Source organism: Populus trichocarpa, chromosome 14, assembly GCF_000002775.5.
Source record: "Populus trichocarpa isolate Nisqually-1 chromosome 14, P.trichocarpa_v4.1, whole genome shotgun sequence".
In the NCBI taxonomy this organism is placed as follows: Eukaryota; Viridiplantae; Streptophyta; class Magnoliopsida; order Malpighiales; family Salicaceae; genus Populus; species Populus trichocarpa.
Genome location: NC_037298.2, coordinates 15912020 through 15930754, shown reverse-complemented (window position 1 = coordinate 15930754; position 18735 = coordinate 15912020). Strand labels below are relative to the sequence as shown.

General features: G+C 40.9%; 2 pseudogenes; both read right to left on the bottom strand.

Moving 5' to 3' along the window:
• Window positions 1-6058: 6058 nt before the first annotated feature.
• Window positions 6059-6198, bottom strand: LOC112324194 (5.8S ribosomal RNA; annotated as a pseudogene).
• Window positions 6199-18103: 11905 nt separating this feature from the next.
• LOC112326694 (small nucleolar RNA R71) lies at window positions 18104-18214 on the bottom strand (annotated as a pseudogene).
• Window positions 18215-18735: the final 521 nt, after the last annotated feature.

Here is an 18735-nt window from a genome sequence, read left to right as displayed (position 1 = left end):
TTTAGTTGCGGCTAGAGCACGAACCCTTGGTACAAGCGACGCTTCTGTCTGGCCACAGTGTGAGAGCAATCTTTCGATTGTCAAGTTTTATGGGTTCTTACGAATCTCTTGGTTAGCTTATGGGGAAATCTAAAAAGAAATCGTTGCTTCTTTGTGATGCCCAGCTTGATGGTCCCCGTCTCTTAACAAGCGCTTCCCCTACTAGAAATCACAGTTCTCGATCTCTACATCGGGATCCTCCCCTGCCAACCCCGGATGTTCCAGTAAAGGTTCTGGCCTGTTCTACTCCTGTAACGACCCGACTTTTTCAAGGCCAAAATCGATAGATTTTTTTTTTACTTCTCGCAATGACATTTTGTGAACTAGTGATTATGTTCCTTCCTTATCATGGCATCATAGGGATATAGTTCTCGTAAAACAACATTCTCATACAACAGATACCCAATACACATGTCCATAATATTATATATTCATATTCATACATTTATAGTACGTCATATTGGAATACCTGTGTGTTTGCATTCTTGTTCCAATCTCGTTATCAACACGAGTTTATAATCAACAATCTTACACAACTAGTACTTTCTTTCATACGATCCTCATGTGATTTCATAACATAGCATCCTCATAAAAGGAAATACCACATAAATGTATTCATAGCATCGTATCTACATGTTCGCACATCCCCATCCGTGCTCCATTACAAGTCCTTACAAAAGTGTCAAATGGCAAATATTCAACATAACAGCTAAGTCATACTATTACATAGCACCTTTCAAAATATGTGAACCTGTGGAACAGGCTTTCCTATGCACCTTGATTGTGTGATGTCCCTGTTACAAAACAACATGGATATAAGAATTGTAAATAATCCAACATAATAATAAACATCTAGAAGAACATTGTCATTGCTTTTCATTATTAACTTAGAACGGGAAGATTCCTTCTTATACTTCTTATTTACATTGTACATCTCTCATTATTTCGTTAACTGTACTTTTCTCACTCACACACCCCAACCTCTCCACGAGGTTGTGGGGCCAAAGTTTAACATCGATCGGGGTTAAATACTTCACCTTAACCCGGTCATCCACCCTGGATACTTATAGCTGTAGCTAATTGCAACATTTAAATTCGACTATCCATCTTGGATGCCATTAACAAAAACTAAGCAAGAAATCAACCCCCGTCATTCCTATAGATACCATTAACCAAAGCTAATTTTTTTATAATCAATTTAGCCATCCACCACAGATGCCATTAGGCAAAGCAAATCATCAAACGCAACCCGGTCATCCATCATGGATGCCATTAGCCGAAGCTAATCATCAATCATAACCCGGTCATCCATCTCGGATGCCATTAGCCGATTCTGATCAACAATCACAACTCAGTCATCCATCTCGGATGCCATTAGCCAAAGCTAATCATCATTTATCCCGGTCATCCACTTAGGATGTCGTTAGTCGAAGCTAATCATCATTTATCCCGGTCATCCACTTAGAATGTCGTTAGTCGAAGCTAATCAAACATTTGTCTCGGTCATCCATTCGGATGCCATTAGCCGAAGCTAATCATCATTTATCCCTGTCATCCACTTAGGATGCCATTAGCCGAAGCTAATCAATTAATGGTCCTGGTCATCCATCTCGGATGCCATTAGCTAAAGCTAATCAACATTTATCCCGGTCATCCACTTAGAATGCCATTAGCCGAAACTGATCAACAATCACAACCCAGTCATCCATCTCGGATGCCATTAGCCGAAACTAATCATCATTTATCCTGGTCATCCATTTTGGATGCCATTAGCCGAAGCTAATCAATCAATTATCCCGGCCATCCATTCGGATGCCATTAGCCGAAGCTAATCAAACATTTGTCCCGGTCATCCATTCGGATGCCATTAGTCGAAGCTAATCATTATTTATCCCGGTCATCCACCTAGGATGTCATTAGCCGAAGCTAATCAATTAATTGTCTCGGTCATCCATCTCGGATGCCATTAGCCAAAGCTAATCAACATTTATCTCGGTCATGCACTTAGGATGCCATTAGCCGAAACTGATCAACAATCACAACCCGATCATCCATCTCAGATGCCATTAGCCGAAGCTAATCAATTAATTATCCTGGTCATCCATTCGGATGCCATTAGCCAAAGCTAATCATTAACCATCAAATGTTCCAGAGGCAGTTTATGAGATCACTATAACATGGTAATATCCTTTGAATTGCTCATTCAAACAATTCATAACAATTTGACATTCACTGTAACATAATAGTACACCATTCATGATACTCGTACAGACGTCCCGTAATAGTTTAACATTCAGTAAACACGATAACAGATCCTTTGTAATATACAAACAAACATTCCATAACAGTTTAGCATTCAATATAACACAACAGTACACCTTTTGTATTACTCATCCAACCATTCATGACAGTTAATAATCAATATAATACAATAATAGATCCCTCGTAATACTCATACAACCATTCATGATAATTAACATTCAGTATAATACAATGGTAGATCCTTCGTAATACTCATACAACCATTCGTCATAATTACATTCAATATAATACAATGGTAGATATGTCATAATACTCATACAACCATTCGTCACAATTACATTCAATAAAATACAACAGTAGATCTTTCGTAATACTTATACAATCATTCGTCACAATTACATTCAATAAAATACAATAGTACATCCTTCATAATAATCATACAACCATTCATCATAATTACATTAATAAAATACAATGGTAGATCTGTCATAATACTCATACAACCATTCATCATAATTACATTCAATAAAATACAACAGTAGATCCTTCGTAATACTCATACAACCATTCATCATAATTACATTCAATAAAATACCACAGTAGATCCTTCGTAATACTCATACAATCATTCGTCAGCAGCCTAAATTCATAATAGCCTAATCAACATCTCATAGTCAGTTTAGTATTCATCGCAACACAATAATATATCCACCTCAAATAGGTTATTTCAGAACATTAACATTGTCATCATCGTCTCAACATTCATCAAGAACTCGATTAACATTTCATAGTCGTTTCGACAATCATCAAAAATTCAATCAGACACTTCATTGTTGTTTCATCATTCATCAAGGATTCAATAATATATCATCATAAGTAAATCATTTCAAAACACAAACATCATATGAGAAGAAGGTGGAAAATAACTACTTGTTCCACCTGCGGTTTGTCCTTGTCCTGACGATGGTCCGATCCCAGCCGCATCACCTAAGACATCAATGCCACAATTCAGTATATTTGCATCCTTAAATCACATTCATCACCATACTTATTTCAAGAATCCATATGTTCACATTTAAGTGTTCCATGTATGAAACCATCATACAATGAAATTGTTGCAAGCATTTGAGTCATTTATGCTCGGGAGGCTGATTGTAGAAATCGGCAGTGAAAATTGACTCACTGTAGGCCGGACAGTTCGCCAGCGAAAACTAGTTCGCTGTAGGCTACGCAATTCGGCAGCAAAAACTGGTTCGCTGCAGGCTGCCCAATTCGTTAGCAAAAACTGGTCCGCTACTAGCGCCACAATTTCAGCAGCAAATGCTACTTCGCTGCAGCCAACATGTTTTTGGCAGTGAATGCTAATTTGCTACAGACAACTCAATTCCGGCAGCGAGTCACAAATTCGCTGCAGACAATACAACTTCAGCAGCGAATCCCAAATTCGCTCCAAAACACACAATTCAGGAGCGAATGTTAATTCACTGCAAACAACTCAATTTCGGCAGCGAATTTCAAATGAAATTCGCTGCAGACCAGACAACTTCGGCAGCGAATCCCAAATTCTCTTCAAAACACACAATTCGGCAGCGAATGTTAATTCGCTGCAAACAACTCAATTTCGGCAATGAATTTCAAATTCACTGTAGACAATTCAACTTCGGCATCCAATCCCAAATTCGCTGCACAACACACAATTCGGCAGCGAATGTTAATTCGCTACAAACAACTCAATTTCAGAAATTCGCTACAAACAATTTAACTTCGGCAGTGAATCCCAAATTCACTGCAAACAACGCAATTTCGGCAGTGAATTTCCAGACCATACGACCTTCTTTATATTGTTGATGTGTTCCTGCTAAATGGCTTTACTCTCCATCAAAAAGTTATTTATGAAACATTGCCAAAATTTTGTACTCATTGTCATGTTCTTGGCCACTCTCGTCTCCTCTATCCTAAAGCTGCTGCATATGCAAGCACGGAGACTAGAAACCACATTCTAAAGGATACTGGACATGATAGTATTGATAAGGGTAGTAAAGACATATGCAATCAAGCTAATGCTCGTGCTAGGCACAATGCCAAAGGGAGTGTTTTTAGCAGGTTGGGGCCACACCTTCCTCAGGGGACCCCCATCTCTACAGTCCAACAGGTGCAGACTTCGTGCCCTTAAAGGAAGACTCCTCCTGAGATTCCTCCCACTACTTCCGTGTAGCCTGAAGCTAGTGATACAACTGACGGTTGGGTAACTGTGGAGTCACGACGGAAGACTAACAAGCAGCCTAGATATAGCCTTAAGGGGAAGAAGTGGTAGTCATAGTGGATGTTCCAGAAGAAACTTCTTGTGATGATTCTCCTCACCCCACCAGTGCAGAACAGGTTAATGCCACGTCTTCTTCCAGTGTTGTTCTTGAGCATTTGATAACTAGTCTTGGGACCAGGATCAGTGATGGAAATTCCCATGGGGTACATTCCTTAGGGGTGACTACTAGAAGTGGGACACGAAGTCGAAATCAAAGACTAAGTGGTAGTGGTGGGAGTGTTACTCCTCCCTCTGCAAATTCATGATTATCTCTAGCTGGAATATCAAGGGTCTTAATAATCCCCTGAAACAACATGAGGTTGTTCGCCTCATGAAGAAGTATAAAATGGATATTTGCGGTCTTCGTGAAACCAAGATTCTCTCTTCTAGGTTTGCTTGTATGCATAAATTCCGTCTCACGGATTGGAAGTTTTTTACTAATGTTGATGTAGCTAGCACTGCTAGGATTGTTGTCTTTTGGAATCCTGCAACGGTTAAAGTTGATTTGCTTGAGTCTTCTGCTCAGGGCCTTCATCTTTCTGTCAACAGTTTCATTTCTTAGTTTAGCTTCACAATCACCTTTGTTTATGGTTTCAATACTATTATTGCTAGAAGATCTATGTGGGATGATCTGCGAAAATGGATCTCTAATTGTCCTTGGATGGTGCTTGGCGATTTTAATTCTGTGCTTTCTCAAGCAGACAAACACAACGATGAAACTGTCTCTACGTATGAAACCTCAGACTTTAGAGACTGTTGCTCTGATCTTGGTCTTCATGATATCAATTAAACAAGCTTCACTTTAACCATTCCCCATCCACTTCTCTCCTGACAATTTCAAGCACCCTTTGACTCTTTTTTCAATGTTCTTTTCATCTTTCCCTCGCAATACTTGTTTGCTACCAGTCTCTTGCCCGTATTTAGCCTTAGACAAAATTTACCGTTCGATCGAGGCTGCATTCCCAAACAACCCGACTCGCAAACAGCGCCTCGTGGTGCGGTAGGGTCCAGCCACGACGGGTCTCTCACCCTCTCCGACACCCCTTTCCAGGGGATTTGGGCCTGGTCCACCACTAAGGACGCTTCTCTAGACTATAATTCGGACATCGCAGGCGCCAAATTCTCAAGCTAGGCATTTCCCGGTTCGCTCGCCATTACTAGAAGAATCCTTGTAAGTTTCTTTTCCTCCGCTTATTGATATGCTTACACTCAGCGGGTAGTCTCGCCTAACCTGGGGTCACAACGATAGCATCCTAGAAAATCGATGCCCGAGGGTCCAGGAGGTCCCGGGGGTGACAGGCACGCACACGACCACGTCTAAAGGTCTCTCAACCACCGCTCATCGTGGCGACCGTCGTTGAGGACTCAATTTTGGACCAACCACGATCAGAAGCGTGCTAGAGACCAGTATCCGCCCCATCCTCGTGAGCTAAGGGGAGTGGGGGCAACAATGCGTGACACCCAAGCAGAAGTGCCCTCAACCAAGAGGCCTCGGGCGCAAGTTGCGTTCACGGGATTCTGCAATTCACACCAAGTATCGCATTTTGCTATGTTCTTCATCGATGCAAGAGCTAAGATATCCGTTGCCGAGAGTCGTTTAGATTATCACCAGAAGAAGGCGCGCCCCCAATGTCGTGTCTTCGAGGCTATGGGGGCGTGCTCCTAGTACTCAACTTCCTTGGCGCTTCTTGCGCCGGGGTTTGTTTGTGAGCAACACAGAGCGCAGATGTGTCCCTCCATGGCCTGCAAGGATGCAAGGGAATCTAAAACGACTCCACCATTGCTGCCGATTTCTAGATCGGCAGCGGCACAGTACTTGGCTGCTGCTTTTAGAACCGGCAGCAGGAAAGCTTTTAATTGTCGATTTCTGAATCGACAGCGGCACAGTTTGAGGCTGCCGATTTCTAGATCGGCAACGGCACAGTACTTGGCTGCCGCCTTCAGAATCGGCAGCAGCAAAGCCTGCCGATTTCTGGATCGACAACAACATAGTTCTTGGCTGTCGATTTCAAAAACGGCATCAGCTAAGCTTTTGGCTGCCGATTTCTGAATCGGCAGCGGCATAGTTTGAGGCTTCCAATTTCTAGATCGGCAGCGACACAGTACTTGGCTGCTGCTTTTAGAATCGGCAGCAGCAAAGCCTGCCGATTTCTAGATCGACAGCGGCACAGTACTTGGCTGTCGATTTCAGAAACGGCAGCAGCAAAGCTTTTGGCTGCCGATTTTTGAATTGGCAGCGGCACAGTTTGAGGCTGCCGATTTCTGGATCGGCAGCACCATATTTTTTTCTATCGATTTCTTGATTGGCAGCGGCACAGTACTTGGCTGTCGATTTCAGAATCTGCAGCGGCAAAACTTTTGGCTGTCGGTTTCTAAAACGGTAGCGGCATAGTTTGGGGCTGTCGATTTCTGAATCAGCAGGGTCACAGTTTTGTTGTCGATTTTTGAATCAGCGGTGGCAAAGTTTGGGGTTGCTGATTTCTGGATCGGTAGTGGCACAGTTTTTGTTGCCGATTTCTGGATCGGCAACGGCAAAGTTTTTGTCTGCTGATTTTTTAATCGGCAATGGCGCAGTTCTAGGGGAGAATAGGAATAAAAACCAACCTAAGGATAACCCAAAAGGGGGATAAGGACAACCTTGGTCCAACGTCCAAACACCCCTTTGCATTTAAGAGGGGTATAAATGCAGCAAGGAGAGAGAAAGGGGCACTCTTTCCAAAACAGGTTGCATGCTCTTGCCTTCTTCCTCTCCCTAAAAATCTGCCTGCAGCAACTGCATACCCAGCTACATGCACCACCTTTGAATGCTGAAGAAGAAGGGTGACTAATGGTGAGACAGAAGTGGTCGAAGCCATGGAAGGAGGAGTTCAGGCCCCCTCCCCATAACTGGTCAGCAGCTGTGACTACAACAACAGCCACTCTCTCCAAGGAGAAGACCCACCTACACGAGCTACATATCCCTTGCCTTGAGTGTTTGAAGAAGAAGAAAGCTAAGGAGTTACGTTGATGACTGAAACCATGAGAGGAGAGGGAGTGTGACAGACCCACTGTACAACAGAGATGGAAGAGAAGGAAAAACCGAGATTGAGGAAAGAACCATGTCACCAAAACTTGCTCTAAAGTTGTCAAAAACGTGAGGTAAGAGAAGTATTTTTCCTTGGCTGGTTGCTGCCTCACGATTTCAGAACAAGGAGGGGATGAAAACCCCAAAATAGAAGGTTTAGTGTTCATGCACTCATAGTTACGAAAATAATTAAATGGAAGATCTAAGGGGAATGAGATGAAGAAATGTAGAAATTATGATCTCGTTGAACTTTTAAGGACATACTTGAACTAAAACAGAATGTATGATGGTGTTATTATCTTGATTCTTGCATGTATGATAGAAGAACTTGTGTTAGAAAGGGTTATGTACAAAATTGTGTAGTCATTGGGACCTTAGACCTTGCTGAAACCAAAACTAGAAGTATGTTGGTGTTAATGACATAAACTTCTGTTTGTGTTTGATGAAATTGTATAGTAATATGTTAAGGTGATGTTATCTGCAGAGTGATGTTGTCTGCAGCGAATTAGTTTTGCTGCCCAATCAAGTGGTCTGCAGCGAATTAGTTTCACTGCCGATTTGTGTTATCTGCAGCAAAGGAATTTTCACTGCCGAAATGTGTTGTCAACAGCGAATTAGTTCCGCTGCCAAATGGTGTTGCCTGCGGGGAATCAATTTCGTTGCCGAATCGTGATGTCTATAGCGAATCAACATTCGCTGCTGAAATTGCGTTGTCTAAAGCAAATTTATGATTCGCTGCTGAAAGCATGTGTTCTGCATCGAATTTGTAATTTGCTGCCGAAATTGAGTTGTTTGCAGCGAATTAACATTCGCTGCCGCATTGTGTGTTCTATAGCGAATTTGGGATTCACTGTCGAAGTTGTATGGTCTGCAGTGAATTTGAAATTCGCTTCCAAAATTGAGTTGTTTGCAGCGAATTAACATTCGCTACTGAATTGTGTGTTCTGCAGCGATTTAGGATTCGCTGCAGAAGTTGTAAGGTCTACTGCGAATTTGAAATTCGCTGCCACAATTGAGTTGTTTGCAGCGAATTAACATTCGCTGCCGAATTGTGTGTTCAGCAGCGAACTTGGGATTCCATGCCGAAGTTTTATGGTCTGCAGTGAATTGAAATTCACTGCCGAAATTGTGTTGTTTGCAGTGAATTTGGGATTCGCTGCCGAAGTTGAATTATCTACAGCGAATTTTTGAAATTGAGTTGTTTGCAGCGAATTAACATTCGCTATCGAATTGTGTGTTCTACAACGAATTTGGGATTCGCTGCCGAAGTTGAATTCTCTATAGCAAATTTGAAATTTGCTGCTGAAATTGAGTTGTTTGCAGCGAATTGACATTCATTGCCGAATTGTGTGTTCTGTAGAGAATTTGGGATTTGCTGCCAAAGTTGTATGATCTGCAGTGAATTTCAAATTCACTGCCGAAATTGAGTTGTTTGCAGCGAATTAACATTCGCTGCCGAATTATGTGTTCTGCAGCGAATTTGGGATTCGCTGCCGAAGTTGTATGGTCTGCAACGAATTTCAAATTTGCTACCAAAATTGTGTTGTGTGCAGCGAATTAGCATTCGCTGCCGAATTGTGTGTTCTGCAGCGAAATTGTGATTTGCTGCCGAACTTGTATTGTCTGCAGCGAATTTATGACTCACTGCCGGAATTGAGTTGTCTGCAACAAATTAGCATTCACTGCCGAATGGTGTGTTCTACCGCGAAATTGTGATTCGCTACCGAAGTTGTATTGTCTACAGCGAATTTATGACTCGCTTCCGGAATGGAGTTGTCTGCAGCGAATTAGCATTCGCTGTCGAAAACTTGTTGGCTGCAGCGAAGTAGCATTCACTACCGAAATTGTGGCTCCAGTAGCGAACAGTTTTTGCAGCCGAATTGTCCGGGCTGCAGCGAGTCAGTCTTTGCTGCCGAATTGTGCAGCCCGCAGCGAACCAATTTTTTCTGTTGAATTGTCCGGGCTGTAACGAGTCAGTCTTTGCTGCTGATTTCTACAATAGGCCTCCCAGGCAGAAATGACTCAAATGCTTGTAATAATTTCTTTCTATGATGGTGTAAAATGTCGAACACTTGAATGTGAACATATGAACTCTTGAAATAAGTAGGGTGATGAATGTGATTCAAAGATACCAATGTACTGATGTGTGACCATTGATGTCTTAGGTGGTGCTGTCGGGATCGGACCATCGTCAGGACAAGGATAACCCGCAGGTGGAGCAGGTAGGTGGTTTTCACCTTTTTCTCGTATGATGTTTATGTTTCGAAATGATTTACTTATGATGATATTTTATTAAATCCTTGTTGAATGAAGATACGACGATGAAGTGTTTGATTGAATTCTTGATGATTGTCGAACCCTCCTTTTCTTTCTAATGACAGCCGACCCTTCCCTCTTCTCTTCTTGTTCAATTTTTCTTGTTAATCCCTTTCCCACCAGGGTTTATTTTACCTATAACCCTCAATCTGGGATGGGTTCTTGAAATTTTGGTGTTTCTCTCTTGATTTCTAAAAATAGATATAAAAACTCCCTCTCTTCTTTCTTTACGTAGCTGCAGATCTGTTTTTGGTGAGAATAGGAGTATTTATGCTCTATAATTATTCTTATTTGCATTTAGGCCCCATTTTCTTTAAGTGTATTGGTTCTTACCCCCACTTCTTTTTAGTTTAGTTTATTTTCTTTAATTTAATCCAGCCTTGGTTTTTTCTCGGGATTTACAATCTCCCCTCCTAACAAAAATTTCATCCTCGAAATTCAAGTTACGTACCTATGTCGGAGAATAAGTGCGGAAACTTTTCCTTCATCTCGGATTCTCTTTCCCATGTTTCTTCTTCTATTCGAGAGCTTCTCCACAATACTCTCACCAAGGGAACTCTTTTATTCCTCAACAATTTCTCATCTCGATCTAAGATCTTGACGAGCTTGGTTTTCATGGTTAGATCCCCTTTAATCTTCATAGGAACTTGTGGCAATACCCGTGAGGGGTCTATCTTGGCCTTTCATAGCAATGATACATGGAACACATTGTGAATCTTATCCAAATATACATGCAATTCTAATCGATATGCAACTGGCCCGATTCTTTCTTTAATCTCAAAAGGGCCAATATATCTCGGGGCTAATTTCTCTTTTACTCCAAATCGAATGATGCCTTTCCAAGGAGCCACCTTCAAAAATACTTTATCCCCTACTTGGAATTCCAATGGCCTTCTTCGGCGATCTGCGTAACTTTTTTGTCTATCCTGGGCTTCCTTCATTCTCTTTTTGATCACCCTCACCTTGTCAATTGTCAGTTGCACCATCTCAGGTCCCAAAAGCTTCCTTTCTCCTACTTCCTCCCAAGAAATTGGGGTACGACATTTCCTCCCATACAATGCTTCATATGGAGCCATACCAATAGTAGTTTGATGGCTATTATTATAAGTAAACTCCACCAATGGCAGGAGATCCTCCCAATTCCCTCCAAACTCCAACACACAGGACCTCAAGAGATCCTCAAGAGTTTGGATGGTCCTTTCAGATTGACCTATCCGTCTGAGGATGAAATGCCGTGCTCAGATTCAACTTTGTCCCCATTGCCCATTGTAAGCTAGGCCACAATCTTGATGTGAACCTTGGATCCCGATCCGATATAATTGAAACCGGCACTCCGTGAAGTCTGATTACTTCATTTACATACAATTTTGCCAGCTTATCCACCGAATCAGTCATCTTCATCGGCAAAAACAAAGCAGATTTTGTTAGTCGATCCACGACCACCCATATGGCATCATCCCCTTCTTTCCCCTGGGTAATCCCATCATAAAATCCATAGAAATATCCTCCCATTTCCATTCCGGAATTGATAATGATTGTAATTCCCCTGCAGGTTTCTAGTGTTCTATCTGTACTTGTTGACAGATCCCATAATTCGACACAAATTCTGCTATTTCCCTCTTCATATTTGGCCACCAGTAGTTTTCCTTTAAATCCCTATACATCTTTGTACTCCCAGGATGAGTAGCAAATCGAGATTCATGAGCTTCTCTTAATACTTCGTCTTTCAAAATCTTATCCTCAGGCAAATAAATTCGCCTACCCATAGTTATTAGCCCATCGGATAACATTTGAAATGATGTCTCTATACCCTTGTTTACCCTCTCCTTGATCTCTTTTACTTTCCCATCTGCTTGTTGAGCCATCAAGACCCTATCTCGAAGCACAGATCGGATCTTTAACTGAGCTAACAGTGATCCTTCGGGCACTACACTTAGCCGCAAGCCCATTTTCTTTAATTCCACTATACTTTCTTGTTCCTTAAGCTCCATATCATTCATCACTGTTTTTCCCTTCCTACTCAAGGCATCGGCTACTACATTAGCCTTACCAGGATGGTAGTCAATAACACAATCGTAATCTTTTATTAACTCTACCCATCTTCTCTGCCGCATGTTTAACTCCTTCTGTGACATCAAATACTTCAAACTTTTATGGTCTGTAAAGATTTGAACTTGTGTCTCATATAAATAATGTCTCCATACTATCAAGGCAAACACTACCGCTGCAAGTTCTAGGTCATGAACCGGGTAATTCACCTCATGCGACTTTAACTATCTTGATGCATAAGCAATGACACGCCCATTTTGCATCACTACACATCCCAGACCCCTTTTTGAGGCATCACTATATACCACAAACCCTTCTGTCCCTGATGGAAGGGCCAACACAGGAGCAGAAGTGAGTCTCTCCTTCAGTTCTTGAAAGCTTGCTTCACACTCTTCCGACCAAACAAACCGGACTTCCTTGCGGGTCAGCTTAGTTAAAGGTGATGCTATGGTGGAGAATCCTTCAATAAACCTTCGGTAATATCCAGCAAGACCCAAGAAACTCTGGATTTCTGTCACGTTGGTAGGCCTTTCCCATTTTAACACGGCCTCAACCTTTCTTGGATCTACAAATATTCCTTCTGCGGATATTACATGGCCCAAAAATACCACTTCCTCGAGCCAGAACTCACACTTATCCAGCTTTGCATATAATTGATTTTCCCTTAAAGTCTGTAGCACAACCCTTAGATGTTGTTCATGCTCCAAATGAGAGTTTGAATACACCAAAATATCGTCAATAAATACAACCACATATTGGTCCAGGTAATGCCTGAAACACCCGATTCATCAAGTCCATAAACATGGCCGGAGCATTGGTTAACCCAAATGGCATCACCGAAAACTCGTAATGCCCATAACGGGTTCGGAAGGCAGTCTTTTGTATGTCTTGTTCCTTGATTCTCAACTAGTGATATCCAGATCTCAGATCTATCTTAGAAAATACCCTAGCACCCTTCAACTCATCAAACAAGTCATCTATTCGTGGGAGTGGGTACCTGTTCTTCACCGTCACTTTATTCAATTGACGATAATCAATGCACAAACGAAGGGTGCCATCCTTCTTCTTTACAAACAATACCGGAGCTCCCCAGGGTGAGTTACTAGGCCGGATGAAGCCTTTATCTAACAATTCCTGAAGCTGGACCTTCAATTCCGCCAATTCCATAGGTGCCATCCTATAAGGAGACTGGGCTATAGGAGAAACTCCTGGAATAGTTTCTATGGAAACTTCAATTTCTCTAACTGGAGGTAATCCAGGCAACTCTTCTGGGAATACATCTTGAAACTCCCTCACAACAGGAATACTAGCCAAACCTATGCTACCCTTTTCCAGCTCTCTTACATGGGCTAACCAAGCAGAACAACCTTTCCTCAGTAATTTTCTAGCCACCAAGACTGAGATTACACAACTTGGAATTACCTTTCTTTCCCCTTTAAACACTACTCTTTTATCACCTATTCCTTGGATTGTCACCGTCTTGGTGAAACAATCCACTTGTGCCTTATGTTTACTTAACCAATCCATGCCCAGAATCACATCAAAATCATATAACTCTAATGGCATAAGATCTGCCCTCAACTCTAATCCTCCAATATATAGTTTTACCCCTCTATAAATATCATCAATATGTATATTCTCTCCCAAAGGTGTACTAACCGTCACCCCTACTCCCAAGTTACTAGATAACACATGCAAGTTATTCACAATTCTATAAGATACAAAGGAATGACTAGCTCCAGGATCAATTAAAACATAAACTTGCATTGTATCTAACTGTAAAGTACCTGCCACCACATCAGGTACAGCTCCCACATCCTCGTAGGTCATGTGATATACCCGACCCTGAGTCCTCCCCTCCTGATTTCTGGGCCTCCCGCGTGTAGCACTCGTGCCTGACTGGGTAGGCCTAATAGGACGATTGACTGTCACCGATTGCTGTTGGCTCTGAACCTCAATCCTCTGACCATGGGCTCCCTCGGTAGTTCTACGAGGACAATCCTTTTTTCGGTGACTCGTGTCCCCACAATAGTAACAACCTCTTCCTACATGCGGGCACTCTCTCCATCGATGCCCCTCACTTCTACAGATATAACATCTCCCCGGCATCGTAGAGCAATCTCCCGGGTGTCGCTGCTCACACCTCTGACAAAACGGATATACTGGTCCCTTTTGCTCTGTAGACCCTCCAGCAGTTTTGACTCCCTGTCTAGACTGCCCTCCCCAAGCTCCTCTTCCACTGACTTGTCTAGATCCTCCTGAGCTCCCTCCTGGGGTGAAACTCCCACCCCTTCTCTGGAACTGTCCTGATGATGGCCCGCTCTTCCCCTTCTTTGGGAGAGGAGGTCTCCCAGTTATAAATTCAAAATCTCTCCTCTTAGATCCCATTGCCTGACTCTGCTCGACCACTGGCTTCGGGGTATCCTTTATTACCCTCTCCATACCCTGAGCAGCACGTACCAATTCCCGTACCGACTGAAACTGCATGGCTATCAATATCATCCTCAATTCCCGCCTCAGTCCATCACGGAACCTCTCCACCCTGTGGCACTCTGTGGGAAGGTAAGTGGAGGCAAAAGCTGCTAAATCCTTGAAATCTCCTCTCATACTCCAGCACTGTCAAATCTCCCTGCTTCAATTCCAAGAACTCCTGTTCTTTCTCCCTCTTATGCTCCCAAGAATAGTACCTCTCCTCAAACTCTTCACGAAAATCCCTCCATCTCAATACCTCCCCTGATCTCCTTTCTCTAATGGTCTCCCACCAAGAGTGGGCACCTTCAACCAATAGCTGAGTCACACAATCCACCCGTAGCTCCTCTAGCACCTGCATCTGATTTATAACTCTTTCCACTTTCCTCAGCCAATGCTCAGCAACCTCAGCATCCTCTTCACCCCGGTAAGTCATACAACCCATCTCTCTCATACCCTTCACCCATTGCACTATGGTGACTATTCCCCCTGATCTAGGAGTCGTATTGGAGGCCCCCGCTACCATTCCTGCTGCCACAGCTCTCACTATATGTTCCATAAAAGTAGGATCCGAAAATAGGTTTGATTCTGCTATCGGTGCCGCTAGTGGAGGTATATTATCTCCCCCCTGTCTGTCTGATCTCTTGGGCATGGACACATCTGCCTGACGGAACGATGAATCATCTCGAAGTCTCACTGACTCGCCCCCTTCTGAGTACACTGATGCTGCAGGTATATGAGAGGAGGTGTCTGCCAAGGGATCCCAGTCTGGATCACTTTCATTACGAATACTCTGGCCACTTCCCCGAACTGGGGATGGATCAGTCCTGGCTCCTTGCCTTGTTCTCACTGATTAGTACTTAAAAGTGCATTTTTATCAAGGTTTTATATCATCATTTTTGCACTTGAAGTATCAATAACTCCTTAACTAGAGCATGTTTTGTAATGACAGATTTGATAATATAAGATAGCTTTAATTTATGGTAAATGTTCATTTTAAATGCAGGCATATCTCACAATTCAAAGGATTGATTGATGTGATTAACTATTGAAAGTGAAAGGACAAAGAAACGGCTAAGCTTAGAAAGGAGATGCCGATTCAATTCAAATTGGAACACTGTTCAGTTATTGGGTCATATCTGGAGCTGTAGAGCTTGGATTTCAGCTTAATTTATATGGATGGAAAGCTAAGAAATAGGCCTACAATGTTCATGAATAGTGTAAGACCCAAATCTTCCGTTTTCAAATTCAAAGTTTGGCCACAAAAGAGAAGTCGGAATCTGTCCTGTAATCCAGCCCAAACACTGCTTAGCATTTTACCCATATCTGGAGTTCTAGAAGGCCAAATGACGTGTAATTTGGTGGGGGGAAGGAAAAGACAATTTCCAACAACTTTCATGAAGAAGTTGTTCTCAAATTCGGATGGTAACAATGACATTTCGTCTAGACAAGAGCTTGAGGTCTATCCACCACGTCCACCAACAGCACTACTCAGTATTTTAGCCATATCTCGAGCTCTAGTGATCCCAATTCTATGAAATTTTATGGGTGAAACGATAAGATGATTGCCAACAACTTTAATGAAGAACACTTTGCCAAATTCTGAATGGATCAATGTCATTTCATCCAGCCAAAGTGCTTGAGTGCTGTTGTCCACCAAGTCCACTAAATCAATAGTTGGCCACTACATCAATAATCAATTACCAAATGAATAGTTTTGAATTTTAGCCTATAAAAGGAGGCATTTGCCATTCATTTAGAAATCTTGGTTCTAAGATCAAGATCATGTTCTTGCTCTCTCTTTATTGTTGTAATGCTTAAGTTTTATTTTCATTAATCTTTTGTTCATACTTTTCATTTCCTTTACTATACTTAGTTAACTTATATCATGTTTATGTTCTTATATTGTTTATTTATGTTTTTCTTCTTTATTATGTCTAGCTAAGTTAATTATGTCAAGGTGACAAGGTTTCACTAATGGTGTTAGAATAAGTAAAATATGAACTCAACATGGACTTCAATGCTTAAATCCTAAACAAGTTTGCTATTAACATGTCTTATCATTTTTATCTTATTAATCTTTAATACCTTGCTTGTTAAATGGTTAATCTAGATTTGTGTTGTATAACACTTGGTACATCAAATACTTGATCCTTCATAGTCTTCGGCCGACATCGTTATTATGAGAGGAACTTGATTTGTTGTCAACACAAGTTAGCATCATGAATACCTGATAAAATTTATAAGTATGGTGTTACGTAAATAAGATGATTAATATGATTATGTTGATAATTTATAAAGAGTTTATACTTTACTTATCTCTAATACTATTAGTGGATCCTCTAACCTTGACATTTCTTTTTATCATTGTTTAATCTTTACATTAATCTTCCATCTCAAAGTTCTCATTAATTTCTTCCTCCTCTTCTTTATTATTATTAGTACTACTACTACTACTACTACTACTAATACTACTAATATTGCTATTATTATTATTATTATTATTATTATTATTATTATTATTATTATTATTATTGTTATTAGTATTATTATTATTATTATTATTATTTATATTCGTGTTATATTTTATGTACTTTAAGTATGCTCTGTGTTTGATCAAGGATCCTGACATTGTTGGTCTTGCCTTGTTCATTCGCATCAGAAATCTGTTTATATTATATAATATATCTCTTTGATCTTTTCATAAACTCAGTATATAGGCTTGGAAACCTGTGACCCGATCTTTTAGATCATTCTCAGGTATAACAACGCCACGTACTGAGTATTATTATTATTACTATTACTATTATTGTTACTATTATTGTTGTTATTGTTGTTGTTGTTGTTGTTGTTTTATTAATTATAATTTATACAATTAACCTCTTTGTGGTTCGACCCCGGTCTTGCCGGGTTATTTATTACTGTGACACTCCTGCACTTGGGATAAGATATCAACTCTTTGATCGTGTCAAGTTTTTGGCGCCGTTGCCGGGGAGGTAAATTCTTGTATAAATTATAATATTTATTTTATTTTTATTTTTCACTTCTCTTGTATCTAACTTTTGTTTCTTTTGTTTTGTTTCTTTTTCTCTTGTTTTCTTCTTCCTTTTATTCTCTTCTTACACGTGCATGAGAGTTTGGTCACGTACATTAAGTGGTAGACTTTGTCGGGTATCCTCATTATTTTCAGAAAATATGGCTGAAGAAGATAACCAATCACTTCATAATGAGAATAATGAGAATAATCGAGTTAGAACACTAAGAGACCACATGAATCCAACAAGAACAAGTGCACCCTCATGTATAGTTTTCCCTCCTGATGCATCTCACTTTAATTTTAAGCCAGGCATTATTCAACTTTTACCTTCTTTTCATGGCTTAGATCTAGAAAATCCATACTTGCATTTGCGAGAATTTGAAGAAGTTTGTAATACCTATAATGACTTAAATTGTAGCATGAACACCATCAGATTAAAGCTTTTTCCTTTTTCATTAAAAGATAAAGCTAAAACATAGCTACAGAATCTTAGGTCAGGATCCATTCGTGCTTGGGATGAAATGCAACAACAATTTTTAAAGAAGTTTTTTCCATCTCACAGAACAAACTCTTTCAAAAGACAAATTACCACTTTCACTCAAAAACCAGGAGAAACATTTTATCAATGTTGGGATAGGTATCGAGATTTGCTTAATACTTGCCCTCATCATGGTTTTGAAACATGGAGATTGGTTTCACATTTTTATGAAGGGTTAACACCTAAAGATAGGCAAATGGTGGAATTGATGTGCAATGGAACTTTTGAAAATAAAGACCCTGATGAAGCAATGGAGTACCTAGACTTGCTAGCTGAAAATGCTCAAAATTGGGACACTACAGGCACTTATGAGGCACCAGGTAAAACTCAACCTCATACATCTAGTGGAGGTATGTACAACCTTAGGGAAGATCATGACCTTCAAGCTAAATTTGCATCTTTAGCTAGAAAAGTTGAGGCACTTGAATTTAAAAAGAATGGTCAATTAAAATCTGTTCAAGACATTGTGTGTCAAATCTGTGAAATGAATGAACATGCAACCAATGATTGTCCAACTTTGCCTTCTTTCAAGGAATGCCTCCATTGACAAGCCCATGTTTTAAACAGTTTCCAAAGGCCCAGTCATAACCCATATTCGCAAACATACAACCCTGGTTGGAGAAATCACCCAAATTTCAGTTGGAAGAGTGGTAACAATA